This window comes from Chelonia mydas, chromosome 13 (assembly GCF_015237465.2).
Source record: "Chelonia mydas isolate rCheMyd1 chromosome 13, rCheMyd1.pri.v2, whole genome shotgun sequence".
Taxonomy (NCBI): Eukaryota; Metazoa; Chordata; order Testudines; family Cheloniidae; genus Chelonia; species Chelonia mydas.
Window position 1 is genome coordinate 38,494,221 of NC_051253.2, and position 20,461 is coordinate 38,514,681.

At 41.3% G+C, this 20,461-nt stretch overlaps 1 long non-coding RNA gene across 5 annotated transcripts in view; it reads right to left on the reverse strand.

Annotated features, from left to right (window-relative positions):
* Positions 1 to 20,461, reverse strand: part of LOC119567900 — a 111,373-nt gene that overhangs the window by 85,717 nt on the left and 5,195 nt on the right. Inside the window, exon 1 of one of the 5 annotated variants that reach the window (XR_006285557.1) lies at positions 13,987 to 14,005. The exons of 2 other annotated variants lie outside the window; for them this stretch is intronic. This is a non-coding gene — a long non-coding RNA (uncharacterized LOC119567900). Of the gene's footprint in view, positions 1 to 2,770; positions 2,789 to 6,212; positions 6,231 to 13,986; positions 14,006 to 20,461 lie in introns of those variants that run through there. 2 more of the 5 variants (XR_006285572.1, XR_006285574.1) reach the window with 2 other exon arrangements.

Genomic DNA, 20,461 nt, shown 5'->3' on the forward strand with positions numbered 1-20,461 from the left:
CAGGGAGAAATGAGGCACCAAGAGATTAAGGGCCTGATTTGTAAGGTATTTAGGTACTTGCAATCCATGGCAATCAATGGGAGTTAGGCACTGAAGTACCTTCAAAATCTAGCCCTGCATGATTGGCCCAAGGTCTCACGGGCGGACTGTAAAAGAGTCAGAAATGTACTCCAGATCTCTGGAGTTCCAGTTCAGGGTTTTAATCATAAACCCAGCCTTCCTTTCGAATCCTGAAACATACCAGAGACTCTCACATCATGTGAGCTTGATGGCCAGGAATTCCACATGCTACGTTTTCATCCCGTGAAAGAAAAGAGATTATCACACACATATGGGTAAATCATTTCCCTGCTGGCCATGCAAGTGTATAGTATTTGGGTTTAAAAGGCAACAACATTGGCTGTAAAAAATTCTAGAGCTTGTTGTAATTTTTCATTTGAAATTTTTTTTTTCAATAAAATTTCCCTCCTTTGGTGAAAATGGAAAGTTCTGTGGGAAGGGCCCGATGTCAATGAAGTTTTTCAGGTTCATGTACAAAAATCTGAAAATCAAAATTAAAAAATGTGCTTTTTTAAAAGAAATTTGAAAAAAATCAGATGTGACCTGCTTTTTTGTTTTTCAGCCAAACCTGAAACCTTCTGAAGAAAAATGTTGTTTAAAAAAAAATAAAATAAAATGGGGTTTTTGTCACAACTGAAACCCATTTTCTGTCTCGCTCGGCTGTTTCCATTTTGGTTCAGTGAGCCTGGTTCAATCACGTTGTTCAATGTCTTGTGCCCGTCATCGCTGGTAACAGAAATTCTGAACGCAATAATCAGGATACTTCCTCGGTTCAACAGGCAACCTGGTGCCACTTCCAAACACCAGCTTCTCTGCATCGTTATACACCCAGCAACACTAGCCCCAGCAAAAACCAGCTCCCCTTCCTTTCCTTCCTTTGTCTATTGCCTTCATGTATAGCGAGTACTTGCATCTTCACTCACATTCCATTTCCATTTCATATCTGACTTTTGCCACCAAACTCTATTGAAACGTTCAGATATACACCTTCAAAGGAGCCCAAGGGAATTCGTTGCTCATCTCCCAACAAAATGCAACACCTTGGATGCCTTTGAAAATTGCAACTCAGACACCACCATTCAGTCTCTTTCTATTGCAGTAAGCTAGCAACAAAGAAAAGGAATGAAGAAATTTTTTTTATGCTCATATCTAGTGCATGAAATTGAGGGTGAGAAATGAACCAGTCCTAGGGGAACTGGACGCATTTCTGACATTAATTTCAATTGATATTGGGCATCATACTCTCGAAGGGCTTGTCTACATGAACACTTAGCCTGCTGCATACTAAGAGTCTGTGTCTACCCTGCGGCTGATCAGTACACCGCACCCAAATCCGGGCTCCGAGTCCTGCTTCTGTCCACACACAAATCAGTCTGACTCAGGATCTAGGTTCAAGGACCCTCCTAGGGGCATAGGTCAGAGCCCAAGTCCTACAGTGATTTTGCTTTGTGGGTGCATCTCAAGCTTAGGAGAGTTGAGTAAAGACACACCTGAAGGGTGTGGGTATGTACCCGAGTACCTGCCCTACACGGCTCTCTGCTCTACTCTAGCTGGGTCTCCTCATCCTTGCTGTTATTTTTAGCTGTGTAGTGTCCTGCTGCCTGCCTGCTGTCCATTAGTGGGGGGTGCATTTACACTCCAGCCTGCTGCAAAATAAGTATTTGTGTAGAGAAGCCCTTAGTTTTCTGTCCAGCCAGCCAGCCAGCCATCGGTCCCTGTCCTTCCCTCTGCAGTAGATTGCCCCCTGCCATTTCTAACAAAAGAAATTCTCAATTCAATAATCAGGATACTCACTGGGTTTCACATTTAACCTGGTTCCACTTCCAAACACCTGCTTGCCAGCATTGCTATACACACGGTCATATGAGGCCCAGCAAAAACCAGCTGCACTTAACTTCCTTTACTGTGTTTATTGCATTCATATATTCTCCATAGTCTCATCTTCACTTACCTCTCAGTTCTATTTTATACCTTTTTTTCCTTACGAAATTTGATTTAAACATTCAGACCTGCATTTTCAAAAGGACATAAGAGAATCACAATCTCAACTCCTATCAAAAAGCAGTTCAAGTTTGGTGCCTAAGGGCCAGATTTTTAAATGCTTTTATGTGCCTAATAGGATTTTCAAAATCATCTAAGGGCCAGATTTTAAAGGTATTTAGGCACCTGGTGGATTTTCAGAAGCACTTAGGCACCTAATATCCATTGAAAACATGAGTTTTAGGCACCTAGGCACTTTGAAAATCCCAAGAGACACCTAGAGATCTTTAAAAATCTGGCCTTAAGCCCCTTAGGAAACTTTGAAAATTCCAACCTTAGATGCCATCCTTCAGACTCTTTCTACAATAACACTGTTGTAATGGAAGGTCATGAAGATGTCCCAAATCCTTGAATCTGGCGTCTGAGATTTAGGGAGAAATATGGGATTTGGGCACACAGCTGACATTACTCTCAGTGGGAACTGGGCATACAAATCCCTTATCTTTTGGTATATCTGTCCGTCCCTCTCTCTCTCTCTCTCTTTCTCTCAATGATACTTAGTTCTCATATCTCAGCAATGCAAGATCATACATTTCAAGGCGTCTTTCACTATAAACATTCCAGATTCACGTATTATTACATTGACATTCAAATTGGCCATCTCATCCACAACATTGCTAATTAACCACTGCCAGAAATAACTGAAATGCGTAAATGTCAAGTATCTTACTTGGTTTAATAAGAAGCTTTGATCCACTCCCAAAGGTGACTGCATAGCCACTACCTTTCCCACAGTGCTTGGCAGTCTAACAAAAACATGCTCAGAGCCTCCATCCACATCCATTAAGTTCCATCCCTGGCTCATTCCCATCTTATGCCTTCATAACTAGAATGCACAGTATTTGCTCGACATGTTAAATGTGTGTGTTCCTTTCCCCCCTATAAATCCTTGTTTTCAACCCCTTTGGGATCATATTAGGCAGTTACTCTCCTAGTCTACCTACCTATGTTCCTCCAAAAATCCCAGCTGGTTATCCAGTATTTGAAAAAAGCACTTCTATATTTAAAAGAATTTCTGAGCTATCACCACCTACCAGGCTATACTACCAATTTAGTTCCACTCCCAAAGATGTATTTCCAGTGTCTTCCAGAGTTAATTCAGTGACACAAACAGTAATAGAATCCAAGTGAATTCAATTTGCATTCCCATCTTTTTTGATGTATGTCTCTTTGCACATATCTGGGCAAGACATCTAGCAATAACTGACACAAAGAGAAGTCATTATAGGGTATCCCAAGTGGGTAACTCGTGATCTATGTCTGTCTATCTTCTTCCACTGGTGTCCATCACCATACCATCTGGGTGCTTAGATATTCATACCAAGACCAGATCCCCCACTTGTGTAAATCAGCATAGTACTTCGGAGTCAATGGGGCCACAGAATCATCTGGTGTAAATAAGCGTAACTCCACTGATATCAATAAAGCGATATAGATTTACTCTACCTAAGGATCTGTGCCCTTACCTATACGACTGTTGTCATTCCCTCAGCCACCCCAGAGATGGTTCTAGAGGTGGTCACAAATGGTCCATCAAAACTCTTTTTTTAATAGAAAATGGCTGTATTGACTAAGGGCCAGATATTTAAAGGTATTTGGACACCATCTTTAGAGAAGTATACAGACCACCTTTCAAAGGAATTTTCAAAATACCTTTGCAAATCTGGCATTAAATGGATATTTCTGTGAAAAATGTTCATTGTCATAGGTTTTTGTCCAAAAACTGAAAACAGGTTACCAAAAAATGGCAGGGGGAATGTAAACTATTTTGGGAGGAATTTTTCTACAAGAGCCTGAGAAACTGATGGAATTTAAAAGAAAAATCATTGTCACATCTTTTTGGAGGGAGGTGAGGGGGAATAGATATTATTTCACAGCCATGTCTAAAGGTTATATTCCTCTGGAGCATTCATCACATTAGTTAGAGTCAAACAGAAAACTAATAGTCGAATATTTTCTGACAATGATATAGCTATATAAAAAAATTCTCCTATTATCATTGTTACTGTTTCATTTCCTTGGATTTACTGTTGGGTGTGTTCCCTTCCCAAAGTTAATTTTGTTCCCTCCACTATCATCACTGTCATCAAGATCTTTACAAAAACTTGAGCCCAGTTGAGATCTAAATCTCTGTCTGCACCCTAATATGGGTAAAACCCTAAATTTCGGGCACTCTCCTTTGAGAATATTTTTGGCCTACATTTTTTGTAGATCACGATTTCCTTCAGACTTACTTGGATTCACTCTCAGACTTGTCCCTTTCCCGAATATATATTTATAGTTGCCACTCACAGCAGTACACTGTAATCCAGAGCTTTACAAAAACTGGTTGTGGTAAACTTGCTCCAAGATGCTGTTTGCCTCTCTACCTACGCAGCCCAAGGTTCTCACTCCATTTCTTACTGTATTAGGAGCAAAGGCCCTGACATGAACTATCCTTAAGTGCTGTTATTAAGTCTATCTATCTATCATATGTTCTTATGTGTGGACCAGTTTCCACAGGACTCTCATTCTAACATATGTACTTATATGGCCTTCATTACTAGAGTACTGAGCACTTCTCAGTCATTAAGGTATTTACACTCACAACACCTCTGTGAGGTCTCAGAGCACCATTGCTCCAGTCATGGTGACCCCAGTAGATGGGCTCACACAAGTCATTGTGTAGCAAAGTTCCCAAATCTGGCTCAGTCCTGCTAATCCACCAATCTCTGGGGCAGCCCCATGGGCAGCTCCACATAGAGTGAGGGCACCCCTTCACACATTGATGGAGACTTTGAGAGCACGGTGGGCTGGGCTGCTTTGGCTTTCCTGACAAAAGAGCCAGAAAGTTTGCAATGTTACTTTTGAATACAAATGAAGTAGGCAAGTACTGTTACCCCAGTTTTACAGAAGAGGACCCGAGGCACAGGAAAATTAAGGGCCATATTTTGAAAGGTATTGGGGTAACTAAAGATGGAGATAGGCCTCTAGTGGGATTTTCAAAAATACCTGAGCAGACTAGGTGCCTAATTCCCTTCAAAGTCAATGTCAGCCTCTGTTTATAGTCTTTGTCCAGTGAGGACATGAAACCATTACCCAGATGAATGAATGCAATAGGTTAAATAGGTTTAAAACACCAAATGGAATAAACCACTGCCATTCCAAACCCCCAGTATAGCTCCATTGAAGTCAATGGGGCCATATCCCCAGATGACGTAAACTAGGATTGCTCCATTAATTCAATGGACCAGATTCCTATCTGGTGTAAACATAGTTTGATTGAATTCAGTGGTGCCAGATCCCCAGCTAGTATAATTCAGCATTGCTCCGTTAAACCTAAGGAGGCCAGATCCCCAGTGCAGCTCCATTGAGGTCAAAGGACTTATGCACATTGCACCCCAAGAGGATCTGTCCTATTGATATTTCTATGTGGAGTTTTGTCCATTGCACTTACTTGGATGTACAGACAGCCTTGTCCCCTTTCCAAAGGTGAACTTCTCCAAACTGCCCCCAGCATTACACTGCAACCAAGAGCTTTACAAAAACCAGTGGTGCAGCTCTGACTTCCAACTCTCTGTTTGAACCCGACATGCAGACAGAGCTCCCACACCGTTCTTTCCAATGATCCAGACCAGAAAGGCGGTGTTCCAGAGTCCCATGTAAATAGTCTGAGACAGTGGAGACTTGCCAATATACCCTAGCTAAAGATTTGTCCACTAGCTTTAAAAAGGACTTCATCTCCACAATGTATGATTGTGGGGATTTAATATGATCCCAATTCCTGCAGAAAGCCAATAATCTACCATGGAAAGGGGGAGCCCATGTAAAAGTGAACAGAAATAGAGTATTAAAGGACAAACTCCACTTCTGTATCTTCTCACTCATCCATCAATCTAGGTGCTTACATAGATTCCATTCCTGTGCTATTTGTCCACCTCTTTCTGTCTCTCTGTCTTCCAGGTACAGCTCGTAGGTAGCTATCATTTACGGGATAGTGTCGGTCACTTATTGATTCACATCAATTCTCTGTTTTAAAAGAATCCTGGGCTTCTATTAAGCATAAATGCTAACCTGGGGTTACTCTCAGACAAATGTATTCCTTTCAAAGGGTTTTTGTTCTCTCCACTTACTTGGATTTACTCTTAGGTGTGTCCCCTTCCCGAAGGTAACTCCATAGCCACCACTTGTACTACCACTGCCATGAAAAGCTTTACAAAAACCTCGTCACGTTAGATTGTGGCAATCTTTGAATCCTCCCTGCCTATCAAAAGAACACAGTTCACTTGAGAATTGACTCAAGACAAATCAATTATAGACACTGGTGAGGGAAAGGGGGAAGAGAGAGAAGGAGAGATCTACAGGGATTTATTCCCAAACAGGTCCCATCCCCGAAGGTGAGTTTAGAGAGACTGTTATCCAGGACGTTGTATGTAATTTTTTTTTTACCAAACCTGCTCTGTTGCTTCTCACTCATATTGGTTTTGTAATTTTTACACATGATTCCTGAGTTTCTCTCACACTATTCCATAGAGGCTTAAGAGTGAAAATAGTAAAGGAGATTTTGCTCCATCCACTTACTTGGATTTACCGTTAAACGCATCCCCTGCCCGAAGTTAAGTTCATAGTCGCTACCAGCCCTAGCACTCTCATCGAAAGCTTCACAAAAACTCGAGCATCTAAGATTTTTGGCCATCTCTGGATTTTCCCTGCCGATATAAGGATAATTATCTCATTCCAGTCTTGGTGCATTAACACAGAGCTAGACTGACTGGCTAAATTACTTTAACTTACTCATGGGGATTTACTCTCAGATTTTTCCCATCCCTAAATGTGAATGCAAAGTCATTGCTACCTAGGTCACTGTCTGAAGAATCTTCACAATGTTGCTTGGTGAGCTCTCATTCATTTTGGCCTTGTAATTTTAATGCATAATTCCAGAGCTTATCTGATACAATTGCCTAATGGTTTAACAGTGAAAACAATGGACCAAAAGCAGGCTGTTTTTCTAGTAATACACTTCTCTTGTGCAGTCAGTGCTTGGAAGACAATGGGGTGTTAATAAAGCAGGAAAGAATGTGACTAATTTTAAAAATGTACACAGTCTGAAGGACTTCATTGTGAATACTAGAGCTGGCCAGGAATTTTCAGAGCAGCCAGTTTTCTTTTTTGTAAAACTCTGGTTCCTCACCATTTGAAATGTTCTGTGAGAATGGACCGGTTTCCACAAGACTCTCATTTGAGAGGTTTCTCAGGACTAGGGTAGAATTAGTGATTCGGACACTCACCTGGCATGTGGAAGACAAAGGTACAAGTGTCTGATCTGCCTGATTTAGACCAAGGACTTGGACCAGCATCTCTCACCTCCTCTGTGAGTGCCCTAACCACGAGGATGTAGACTCAATCTGTCTGTTTCCTAATGACTATTTACTATTGACACAAAGTGGGAAAGCTGCAACAGGAGAGATGGAAAGAACTAGCCAATAGCTTGGTGATTAGAGCACTCAGCTTGGGTGTGTGAGACAAAGATTCAAGCCCCTGCTCTGAATCAGGCAGACCAAGGACTGGAAAGTGGCTCTCCCACACCCTAGGTTAGTGTCCAAACCACCAGGCAATTGGCTTGTCGGAGGCAGGGCTTTCGGACTCTCCTGTTACATGGACAACTTCGAAAGGTCTTGGGTTCATATTGATGCAGAACAGGGACATTTTTTTAAATCCCCCCAAAAAGTTTGTGGAATGGAAAACTGGTTCCCAATCAGCTCTCGTGACTACTCGTGCTGAAAATTAACCACGTCCTTAAGTACTTTGCTCTGTTTGGCCCTAAATAGGAGGATGAATTTGACCTAACACCAGGAAGTCATGAGGGGTGCACAGGTCTAATTTGGGGAAGAGTTTGCAAAGGGATGTTCTGTCAATGACCTACCTGCCCTCCAAACACTCGCTGCTTGGTTCTGAAAACCGGCTCCTTTTTTGTATCACCAAAACGGGCTCCAATTACCTCTCATGGTCCCTGCCACAATATTCTGGCTCTGGACAAATTCCCTCTTTCTTACCAGGTTGCACTTTCAATCTAGTCCCAGCGCCAAATGTCACCTTCCTTCCACCATCATTCCCACAGCAGCCAACAGCTTTACAAAAACTATAAACCTGGGGGGATCTCAGTGGTTTGAGCACTGGCCTGCTAAACCCAGGGATGTGAGTTCAATCCCTGAGGAGGCCATTTAGGGGATCTGAGGCAAAAATTGGGGATTGGTCCTGCTTTGAGCAGGGGGTTGGACTAGAGGTCCCTTCCAGCCCTGATATTCTATGATAATAGCAAATCAAGATCACACATGATATCACCTTGATCTCCATTCATTGAAACAGGAATTAATTCAGGGAAGTTCTAGGGCCTGTATTATACAGGATGTCAGACTGAATTATTACAATGGTCCCTTCTGACCTGGGAACCTATGAATCTATGAATGGAATAAATCCCAACTTGTGTCATTTCATTAGGTCATTCACTTAATTGATCTGTACAATCTAATATTACATGTGTTCTCTAATTTAAATGAAGCCACTTACTTGGCACTACTTTTAATTTTGTTCCACTCCCAAAGACGAATTTGTCATTCCTGTTACCCACAGCCTCTCAACACTTTGCAAAAACTCACATTCGATTCTTCTCCGGAAGTATAGAAAAAGTATAAAAATAAGGTGCAAATGCAGGACTGCAGGAAACTTCACAACAAAAATTAGAAGGCTAGAAGAAAATAGCAGCTGGTCTAACAACACCCAACAAAAGTAATCTCCCAACAAACTCCCACAAACTTCCCCTTCGTTAAAATAATCATTCCTCAACAACCCACACGTGTGTTCCTATCACTACACCAATAAAGATATGAAATCTTCTACTAAAAAATCAGTGGCATAGGGTGAAAAAATGGATCATTTGGAATAATATAGTGTTGGACCAGATTCGTAGACCTACTTAGATTTACACCACTTGTTGACCTGGCCCTATTGACTCCAATTGAGCAAAACCAATTTACATTACCAGGGGATCTGGCCCTTGGTTTCCAATGGAGCAATGCCAATTTACACCAGTTAGGAATCTTGACCACCCATATATTTCCAGAGATTTTCATTCATGTGGACTTACTTGGATGTACAGATAACCATGTCCCCTTCCCAAATGTGAGTTTCCCTTGGGCAGTTCCCATGGTACACCATCATAAAAAGCTTTACAAAAACCAGCAGTAACTGTGGGGACAATTGTGACTCTAACCTAACATACTCTTTGAATCTTAATCAACATCAGGGTGGGCTCAAATGGCCACACATGGTCCATATCACAATCATTTCAGCAAGAAAAAATTCCCTCCTTCTCACCAGGTTGCACATCCAATTTAGTGCCAACTCCAAATGTCACCTTCGTGCCAGCAACATTCCCACACTAGACAGCTACTTTACAAAAACCCAATCACAACCAAAAGCAAATACAAAATCATCTTAATATCTACTAATCATTGTGTGGTGGTCAAGCTAAGTGGCCATTTGCTCAAGTGAATCGCTTCAGTGATCCCTGTAATCTAAGATTTCATAGTTTCTCAAACTGAAACTAAAACACTTACTTGGCACTACTTTTAATTGTGTTCCACGCCCAAATACGAATTTATTGTAGTTGTCTCCCACAGCCTCTCATCCCTTTACAAAAACCCATCTTCTCTTCATCTCTGAAAAGAATGACACAGAATGCTCAGACTATGAAATGACAGATTATCTATCTATCTATCTATCTATCTATTGCCATCCATCACTATAGCATCTGGGTGCTTCAATATAGAATGTAATGGGGGGTTGACATCTAACTACCTTAGGTTTCTTGGGAAATCCTAGTGTTATTCCTTAATTGGAGGCGAGTGTCCAAATCTCAAAGGTGGCTTTGAAAACTTCAGACCTACCTTTGAGATTTTTATGTAGGTGATTGTGGCTGTTTATTTTTAGACTTACTTGGGTTGACTCTCAGGTTTGTCCCACTCCCAAATGTGACTTTGTAGTTGGTGCCAGTGTGACACCATAAAACAGACCTCTACAAAAACGTGTGATGTCAGCTTTCACCCAGGATACACTTTTTCTAGCTACCTGCAAAGCTGAAGTCTCCTTCTGCCAGTTCTAACAGTGTACTGACACCCTCCTGCTGTATGGTACAAGATAATCTCAAATTAACAGAGGTGCAGAAGAAACTTTTCCTAGGGGAATATTATCCCATAACGGTCCATGAAAGGGTTTCTGGCACCTTGATGTGGAGCTGAAGAAACCGCCCACTGTCAGATATCAGAGGCTGGACCAGACGGACTCGTCCTCTGATCCAGGCTGGCACTTCATAGCTTCCCAAGCACATTTTGGCAGAGAAGGTGATTTTCTTCCAACTTCCTTGGATATATGCCCAGGCTTGGATATACGCCCTGTCCCCAAGGTGAGTTTGAAGCTACCACCAGCAGGGTTACACCTTAACATGGGGCTTTACAATAAGTGGGGAAGGCAAATGTGTCCCCAGATGCTGTTTGGGGGAAAGATCTTCAGCTGCTGTAAATCAAGGTTTGGTCTAACGACTTCAAAGGATTTCTGTTGGTTTACACCAGCCAAAGAACCGGTTCTGGTTCTCTGCTTCTGGAATCACAGACCCTCACTCCGTTTCTGACCAGGCTTTTAGCAAAGTCCTTAATATACAGTAGCCTTAACTCTTATGGCTAGGATTTCTGAGGGAACCTAAGACAATTAGATGCTTTGCTCTCATTGACTTTCAATGGGGATTGGATGCCTAACTCCCTTAACCTATTTAAAAAATCCCAACCCATGTAGGTATTTATGGCCAGCTGATTGTATAAGACTCAAGCACAGAACCATGGATTTGCATGCTGGTATAACAGTGACACAGCTCTGTTGACTCCAACGGAACTGCCTGAGATGTACCCTAGTTGGGGATCTGGCCCAACGAGTCCGAAGGAGCAATTCCGATTTGCACTAGCTGGGGCATTTGGCCCATTAGTTCCACTGGAGCTGTGCTGATCTGCACCAACTGGGGATCTGGCCCATTGATCGCAGTGGAGCAATGGCTGGTTTACACAAGCTGACAATTTGTCCCACTCATACATTCATGGAGAATTTTGTTCACTGGAACTTACTTGGATACACAGACAATTGTGTCCCCTCTCCAAATGTGAGTTTTCCATAGCCACTACCAATGCTACACCTTGATAAACAGCTTTACAATAACCATTGCTTATCAGTGTCACTTAAGATTCACTTTTACTCACACCAACGTATACGGAGAGATTTTCTTTCTCCACTCTTCCAAACTAGACCAGTCAATAGAGTTGCTAGCTCAAAGGGGAAATCATTGCTGGAGCGTACATTTGAGGTGAGCTACTTTTATTACAAAGCTCACAGGAAGAAGCTCAGATACTATGGTGATAGGGGCTAAAATAAAACCATAAAGTAGGCAAAAAGTATTAAGGAAGTAATCACTTTCTTTTTCTTTCTTTCTTTCTTTCTTTCTTTCTTTCTTTCTTTCTTTCTTTCTTTCTTTCTTTCTTTCTTTCTTTCTTTCTTTCTTTCTCATGTATACTCCTTTATCTACCCATTTTTCTGTAATGCCATCCAAGCAGATACTTATATTAGTGTCTATGATACTGTTGGAGACGGTGGATTTATGGACCATGAACCAGGCCACCAGCTGATGCATAGTTGGCCTGGCTCCATTGACTTGAATGGAGCTGTGCTAATAGCTAAGAATTTAGGATCTAGCCCCAGACTGATAGTCCTTATTCCCTACCAGAAGCCAGGAGGAGAAGACAGGGGTGGATCTCTCCAAAATTGTCCTGTTCTGTACATTCCCCCTGAAGCTCTGGTGCTGGCCATTGTTGGAGACACAATACGAAGCTAGATGGATCGTTGGTCTGACCCAGTGTGATGGTGGTTATTAAATGGTAGAATTGATCATTTTCAAACAACCAAATAACAGTTATAAAGAATTTCTTATCTTTCCACTTACCTGCATTTATTGTTAAGTGTGTCCCCTGCCCGAAGATAAGCTTATTGGTGCCAGCAGTGTTATCACTGTCATCAAAAGATTTACAAAAACTTGAGGATGTACATTTTTGTATCCTCCCCTCCTATCTAAGCAGAACTTATCACATTCCACTCCTGATACATTACCAAACTGATAGATAGATTTTAAAGAGACCTGGTGAGAAGGAATATGTGCATTGGACCAACTTCTGTTGGTGAAAGAGGCTAGCTTTCAAGCTACACAGGTCTTCAGGTCTGGATGGATGGAGAGAGAAAGAGAGACAGAGATTTGACTTACTGGGTTTTACTCTCAAAATTGTCCTACCCAAATGTCATTTCAGACACTCTGTGTCCTAGCCCGTTAAATGAAAATACGCCAGGGTAGCTCTCTCTCAAAGTGCTCTTGGAATTTTAACAGCCACTTCCAGAGTTTCTCTCTTCCCATTCTACACAGCCTGAGTAGAGAAAGACAGTGGACCAAAAGCAGCCCTGAGTTGTAGCCATATGCTACCTTACTGAAGTCAAGGCTTTGGGGTTTTAATAAATTAGTTCAGCATGTGCTTAAATCTTTCAGCACTTATGCAGACAGTTGGTCTAGACAGCTGCTGAAAACTAAGTCAGTCCTTCAGTGCTTTGCTCTGGTGAGGCCTCAATAAGGGGATGAAACAACCATGAAGCCATTAGGGTCACCCAGGGCATAGTTGTGAGAAATTAGGGTCATACAGGTTTATCTGAGGGCAGAGTTTTTGTCAGGGAATATTCCCTCCTGGACCCATCCAATCTCACACCGCTTGGTTCTCAAACCCAGCTGCTGCTTTGCGGCACCAGGCTGGACTCCGATGCCCAGACACCGTCCCTTCCGCAGTCATCTGAGTCTGGACAAATTCCCTCTATCTGACCAGGTTGCACTTTCAATCTAGCTCCTGTTCCAAATGTGACCCTCCAGTCACTGTCATCCCCACATCAGCCAAAACCTTCACAAAAACGCCTGGCAGCCAAACAGCCAAGGCACCCTCCGGCTGGTAACTATTAATAATCCCATGAGCTGCAGCCTGAGGCATGTTCTCGTGTTACTCATGTCGGCCCCACACGCTCTGGCCTTGATCAGTCTCTGGTATTGAAATTAAGCCACTTGTTTGGCACCTCTTTTAACTCTGTTCTCCTCCCAAATATGAATTTCTCATTGCTATTGCCCTTTCAATGCTTTAAAAGCCTTTCAACGCTTTACAAAAAATAAACAAACAAAAGTAGGGGGAAGAGAGAAATAACCCTCCTCTTCCTCTCATAAACTATACATAAAGGTATAGAGTAGCAGCCGTGTTGGTCTGTATTCGCAAAAAGAAAAGGAGTACTTGTGGCACCTTAGAGACTATGCTCAAATAAATTGGTTAGTCTCTAAGGTGCCACAAGTCCTCCTTTTCTTTTTACATAAAGGTATAATAATTCAGGTGCAAATGAGGGAGTCTCACACCCTTGACATCAGTTACATAAACCTCCAAAACAGTTAGATGGGGAGAAAGCTAGCAAGAGATACAATAACTCCCATAAACTCCTCCCCCCATTTAAACAAAAAATAATTCCCCAATGACCCCTACATTTGGTCCTATTTTTGTCCAGTAAAGTTATGGAAGTCATTTACAGAGCTACAAGTGGTATTGGGTGTAAAAACCGAAGTGCAATATTTTAAGCAATAAGATATTGGACCATCTCCATGGAGTTACTTTGATTCACACCAGTTGGGGATCTAGGTCCACGAACTCCAATGGAATGGTGCCAGTTTATGCCAGCTGGGGATCTGGGCCATTCATGTATTTATAGAGTATGATTTTGGTTTTGTTCATTTGGACTTACTTGGATGTACAGACAGGTGTGTTCCTTTTCCGAATATGACTTTCCCATAACCACCACCAGAGTTACACCACCATAAAAAGCTTTGCAAAAACTGCTGGTGAACCTAAAATACTCCTTGAATCTTAGTCAACACCAAGGTTGGCTCGAATTACCACTCATGGTCCATGCCACAACAATTTCAGTAAGAAAACATTGCCTCTTTCTTACCAGGTCGCACTTTCAGTCTAGTGCCAGCTCCGAATGTCACCTTTGTACCAGCGTTATTCACACACCCATCAACCACTTTACAAAAACTCATTGCACTCAGTCTGCAAACACAACATCATCTTGCTATCTATTAATTGTTTGCTTAGGTGATTTAAGTTAGTGATTCCTGCAATCTAATATCTAAATGGTTCTCTAGCTGAAATGAAGCCACTTACTTGGCACTATTTCTAATTTTGTTCCACTCCCAAATACAGCTTTCTCAAAGGTGTTTCCCACAGCCTCTCAACACTTGACAAAAACCCACCTTCTTCTCTTCATCTTTGAAAATACAGATAGAGTCATTACATATTTTGAGCATTCTATCTATCTTCTTAGATTGCCATCAATCACCATAATATCTGAGTACTACACTATATAATTTATTGTGAGTTGGGTGCCTTCCCCTCTTAGACTTATTTGAAAATCCCAACCCTAGTGATTTATGGGAAAAGTCTCTCTAAATCCTGGAGGTGGGCTTTGAAATTCACAGCCACAACTGTGATTTTTTTGCCTAAATTATTGTAGCTGATTATTCACAGACTTACTTGGGTTGACTCTCAGGTTTGTTCCACTCCCAAATGTGAGTTTATAGTTGTTACCAGTGTAACACCATAAAACAGGCCTCTACAAAAAACTTGTGAAGTCAGCTTTCACCCAAGTTGCCTTTGGTTTCTCTAACTACAAAGCAAAAGATCCTGTTTCATTTCTAACATGATTAGAAGCATATACCTTAACCTAAAATAGCCTGAAGTGCTACAAATACATTCCTAGACATAGGACTAGGACCATATGCCATCCTATTGAAGTCAAGTGCTTCGATGTCAATGGGGTTTTAGCAAAGCACTTAAGCACATGCTTAACTTAATTCTATTCACTGAGACTTACTGGGATATACGGAGAGCTCTGTCCCCCTTCCAAATGTGACCTTCTCATAAGCAATACCTTCATTGCACCATCACAAACGGCTTTACAAAAACTCATCCTGGTAACTTTCACCCAATACACCCGGTGAGGCTCAGCAAAGACTTTCTGTTCCTCTCTTTCAAATGGGTTCAGCCACAGAGACTCTAATTCACAACTTCATTCCTAGATCATATGCCTGGGGTGACCTGCTTTTATAACAGTTCTTTCAGGAAGGAGTTCAGATACTGTGGTGATAGGTGTTAGAATAAAACCCTATGTTAGACAGAAAAGAAAGTATGAAGAAACTGAACACTTCATCTACTTCCATTCATCAACTGTTGCCTGTGATTAAAGTGTTGGGGAATCTGTATTTAGGGACCACAAACTCAGTTCTCAGGTGATGTAAATTTGCCTGGCTCCATTGACTTCAATGGAGATGTACTTCAGTTAAGGATCTGGCCCCCTACTGATACACTGTCCTATCCCTTCCTTCTTGAGGTCAATCATTAAGAAACCATTAACTTTATCTTTATTTCAATAATCTCATCATCATGAAGATAATTTTAAGAATGGCATGTTAAATCCCAGCCCAACTAGGTCAATGGGAATTTTGCCCTTCGTACCAATAATGCCAGGATTTAAATGGAGTCTTGTGTGTTTCCATGTAGGTATGATAGGCATTTGCACAACATGGAAATGAGGAATAGGTGAAGCTATAATTTCTAGCATGATTAGAAGCACATACCTTAACCTAAAATAGCCTGAAGTCCTACGAATACATTCCTAGACATAGGACTAGTTACAAAACCAATATAGAAACACAGATCATACTTTTTGATTATAGCTTCATCTGTTCCTCGTTTCCATGGATAGATAGACTTGACTTGACTTACTGGGATTTACCCTCAGATGTGATCCTTTCTCTAATGTGAATCTAGATCCTCTACTTCCGAGATCATTGTATGTAAAAGATTTACAAAATCTTCTAGAGCAGCTCTCAGTCAGAGAGGACATGTAATTTACACGCATCCTTCCATTGTTTTTCTCATACCATTCCCGACTGTGTTAACTGTGAAAACAGTGGGCCCAGCCCAGCCTTCAGTTCTATCCATATGCCATCCTATTGAAGTCAAGTGCGTCGATGTCAATGGGGTTTTAGCAAAGCACTTAAGCACATGCTTAACTTTAAGCAACTTGAGTTGCCCCATTGAATTCATGTGACTCAGAGCAGGTGCTGACCACTCTACTGTATTGGGGCCTTAATAGCAGGGCGAAGTTAACCTTAAGCACTGAAGTTAATAGGGTCAAACAGGTGCAACTGAAGGTAGAGTTCCTAAGTGAATATTTTCTCATTGATTCACCTCTTCCCCCAAGACCTCAACACCAATTGTTTAGTTATCAAAACTAGCTCGTTCCTTAAGTCAACTCCCGATAGTCTCCAGCGGCTGTTCGTGTCCAACCCACAATAATTTCAATATGAAAGAATTTCCTCTGTCTTACCAGGCTGCACTTTCAATCTAGTCCCAGCTCCAAATACCGTCTTCCTGCTAGCATCATTGGCACAGCAGCCAACAGCTTTACAAAAACCCACCTACGGAATCTCAGGATTTCAGCTTTCTCTCCATACCTCTTTTCCCGTGTATGAACTCCAACCCTTGCCATTTACTTAAAGAGTCGCACTGATCGTCTTTCCACTCTGGACATTTCATACCACTTAGTGGAGTTGGATGTCCACTTCCTAATCATTCTGCAAAGAGCTGGGACCCATGATCCCATAATCAACTTTGAAAATCTCTACCTCAAAAGTTCTCTAGCTGAAAGTGAGCCACTTACTTCCCACTACTTTCAGTTGTGTTCCACTGCCAAATATGAGTTTTTCATAGTTGTTTCCCACAACATCTCAACCCTTTACAAAAATCCACCTTCCCTTCATATCTGACACTATATAAGTGCATTCATTACAGATTGTGAATCTCTCTCTCTCACTCACTCTCAGATATCAAACTTGTTACATCTCCATAGTATCTAGATAGATAGATAGATAGATAGATAGATAGATAGATAGATAGATAGATAGATGCTGAAATTTTCATAGCTGCCTAAACTATTTGGATGACCAATTCAAACTAATGGGAACAAGGTCTCTAAATCCTTACAGTAGGTGGGATATTCAAAATCACCTATATACTGTGCTTATTCTCAAGTCCTTGAATCATGTTCTTTGCTGAAGCAGGAGTGACTTTAAGCACACAGGCTGGAGTGAAATATGGTCAGCAGATAAAATAACCATTGTAAAGCAACTCTGAGTTTTCCACTTACCAGGAATTACTTTTAAGCGTGTCCCCTGCCCGAAGATGAGCTTATTGTTGACACCTGCATTATCACTGTCATCAGATGCTTTACAAAAACTGAAGCACATGGTCTTTGAAAGTCACAACCTGCACAAGAAGGCTGGGATTTGCGAAGGAACCTAACTGAATTGGGCACCTGTGTCCAACTGACTTTCAATGAGATTTGGGGCCCTGCCTCCCTCAGTTTCCTTTGAAAATCCACAGCCTGGGGTTCACCTCACCCCAGTGAAAATGGGACAAACTAAACTGAACAACACCTGGAGTAAGCTGTGATGATAAGAAGGCAGAATCTAGCCCTAGGGTAAAATCCTCACCAGCACCTATGCGACTTTCATAGCATTCTTTCATAGTGATGTGGATCACATAAGAAACCATGCAGAGGGAAGAATGTTAAGAAAATTATTGTGCTGTAAATCTCTGTAGCCAGTTGTAAATGTCTGTCCTTTAAAATATCTGTTTCTGCCTCTTCTTTCTTTTTTCTCCTGGTATACTTCACTCACAATATATTCACTCACATATTTCCCTCCCAATATCTGGAAATTCAAAGCTTTAAAGCTGAGATTTTCAAAGAAGACTGAAAATTTGGCATCTTTTGGAAGCCCAATTCCCATAAGAGCCTTTGAAAATTCCAGTATAAAAGCACAAATTGAATATTTAGGGATGTCTTTAGCAAAATGCCAGCATTCTCAGAGCTGAGTGACTAAAGCTAAACTCTTCAATCCAGATTCAGATACCTGCACAAAGGTTTGTCCTGATGTTCAGAAGTGCTGAGCACCTGCTAAGATTTCTGAAGTCAGTGGGAGTTATGGGTGCTCGGCACTTTTGAAAATTAATCAGAATTGTATTTAGGTGGCCAAATATGGAATTTAGGAGCCTCCCTTTAGACTGCCGGGTTTGACATTCTTGGTGTAAATTACTGTAAGTTGCTGTTAAAATTCAGACTTACTTGGATCAACTGTCAGTTTTGTCCCACTTCCAAAGATAAGTGCGTACGAGCTGGCACCAGCATTACACCATAACACAGGACTTCACACAAAGCGGGGAATGGTAACTTTCCCCCAACAGACCCTTCCCTTCTCTACGTACAGCAGCCAAGATTCTTTTTCCATGTCTAAGTGTGTGGAAAGGCCTTAATATAAAGTGGCCTTAATTTTTATGAAGACATTTGTTGTTAGCTGAAAGTATAAGAATCAAACATGGAAAATGAAAGTATACGAAATAAATATGGAACTATTAATAATTCCTATTTAATAAACACGACTTATTTAATGCTAATTTCTTTCATTGTTATTGAACAGATAGTACTTGGGCACTGTCAGAGACAGGGTATTGGATTGGGGGACCAGTGGCTGGAAGCTAAAGCCAGACAAACTCAAATTAGAAATATGGCACACATTTTTAGCAGTGAGGGTGCACTATTGGAGGAAACTACTAATGGAAGAGACTAATCTTGTTCTCCTGATGTCTTCAAGACTGGGTGCATTTCTGGAAGATAAGTTTCAGTCAAACACAAGTTATTGGGCTCAATATAGGGGCAACTGAGTGAAATCTCAGGCCTGTGTCACACAGGAGGTCAGAGCAGATGATCTAATGGCCCCTTCTGGACTTAAAATCTACGAGATAAGAATTCCTATAAATATTTGTAAACTTACTTGCATTCACTTCAAGCTTTGTCCCTCTTCCAAATGTAATCTTAAACCTGTCACCTCCAGTGGTACACCATAACAAGGGGCTTTACAAATAGTGTTGTAAGTAACTTTCATCCAAGATGCAGTTTCTTTCTCTATCTATCCAACCCAAGTTTCTCACTCCATTTCTAACCAAGGACTTGACTGTCCAACACTTGGTCATGTTGGGTGAGAACTTGCCCAACACCATTTTACCGAGCCAAGTGGGATTAACTGTAAAACTACGTTCTCAACAGCAAAATGAGCTACTGAGTTAGCATCAAAGACAATATATAGCGATGGCCTTAAGGATTGTTACCACACTCATGGTCAACTGAATGTATGGGAGACCACTATCAAAACCTAAATGATCATTTGTGATTATCCCTTCATTTACACCCCACTCCAATCCATCTTTCTTACCAGGTTGCACTTGCAATCTAGTCCCAGCTCCGAAAGTCATCTTATTGCTGGCATCATTAGCACACCAGCCAACTGCTTTACAAAAACTCATAGCAACCAAAAAGTGAATTCAGCTTTCTCTCATTATGTGGAATGAGGTGGTGGAATCTCCATCACTGGTGGTTTAAAAAAAAGGTTAAACAAACATCTATCAGGGATCATCTATCTATGCTTAATCCTGCCGCAGAGCTAGGGATGGACTGGATGACCTTTTGAGGTCCCTTCCAGCCCTACATTTCTATGAATCTCTTACTCATTATCTATATCATTAATTACTTGAAGCTCAACCTTTGTCCTCCATTTAGATGATTCACACCAACAATTAGTGGACTCTAATATCTAGGCTTGGGATTTTCAAAGCAGTCTAACACAGTTAGATGCCTAGTTTGCATTGGAACCAATGGGATTCAGGTTCCTTACATTTCTTTGGAAAGCCCGTCCAAAAATTTATTTAGTTAAAACTGAGTGACTTACTTGGCACTACTTTTAATTGTGTTCCACTCCCAAATGTGAGCTTCTCATTGGTGTTTCTCACAGCATCTAAGCCCTTAACAAAAACTCACCTTCATTTCCTCTCTGAAATATAAGGTATATTTGTTACATAATGTGATCTATCTATCTATCTATCTATCTATCTATCTATCTTTAACTCCCTAAGGGATTTAGGCACTCAGGATAAAATTTTGAAAAGTGCCTAAGCCCTCTTGAATTTCAATGGAGTTACTCCAGATTTACACTGTGCTGAGTGTACAGAGAATTGGCCCCAATGGCCACTAATGGAGTTACTCATGATTTACACTTGGGTGATTGGTTTCAATTCTCATCTCATTCTCATCACATTCCCAT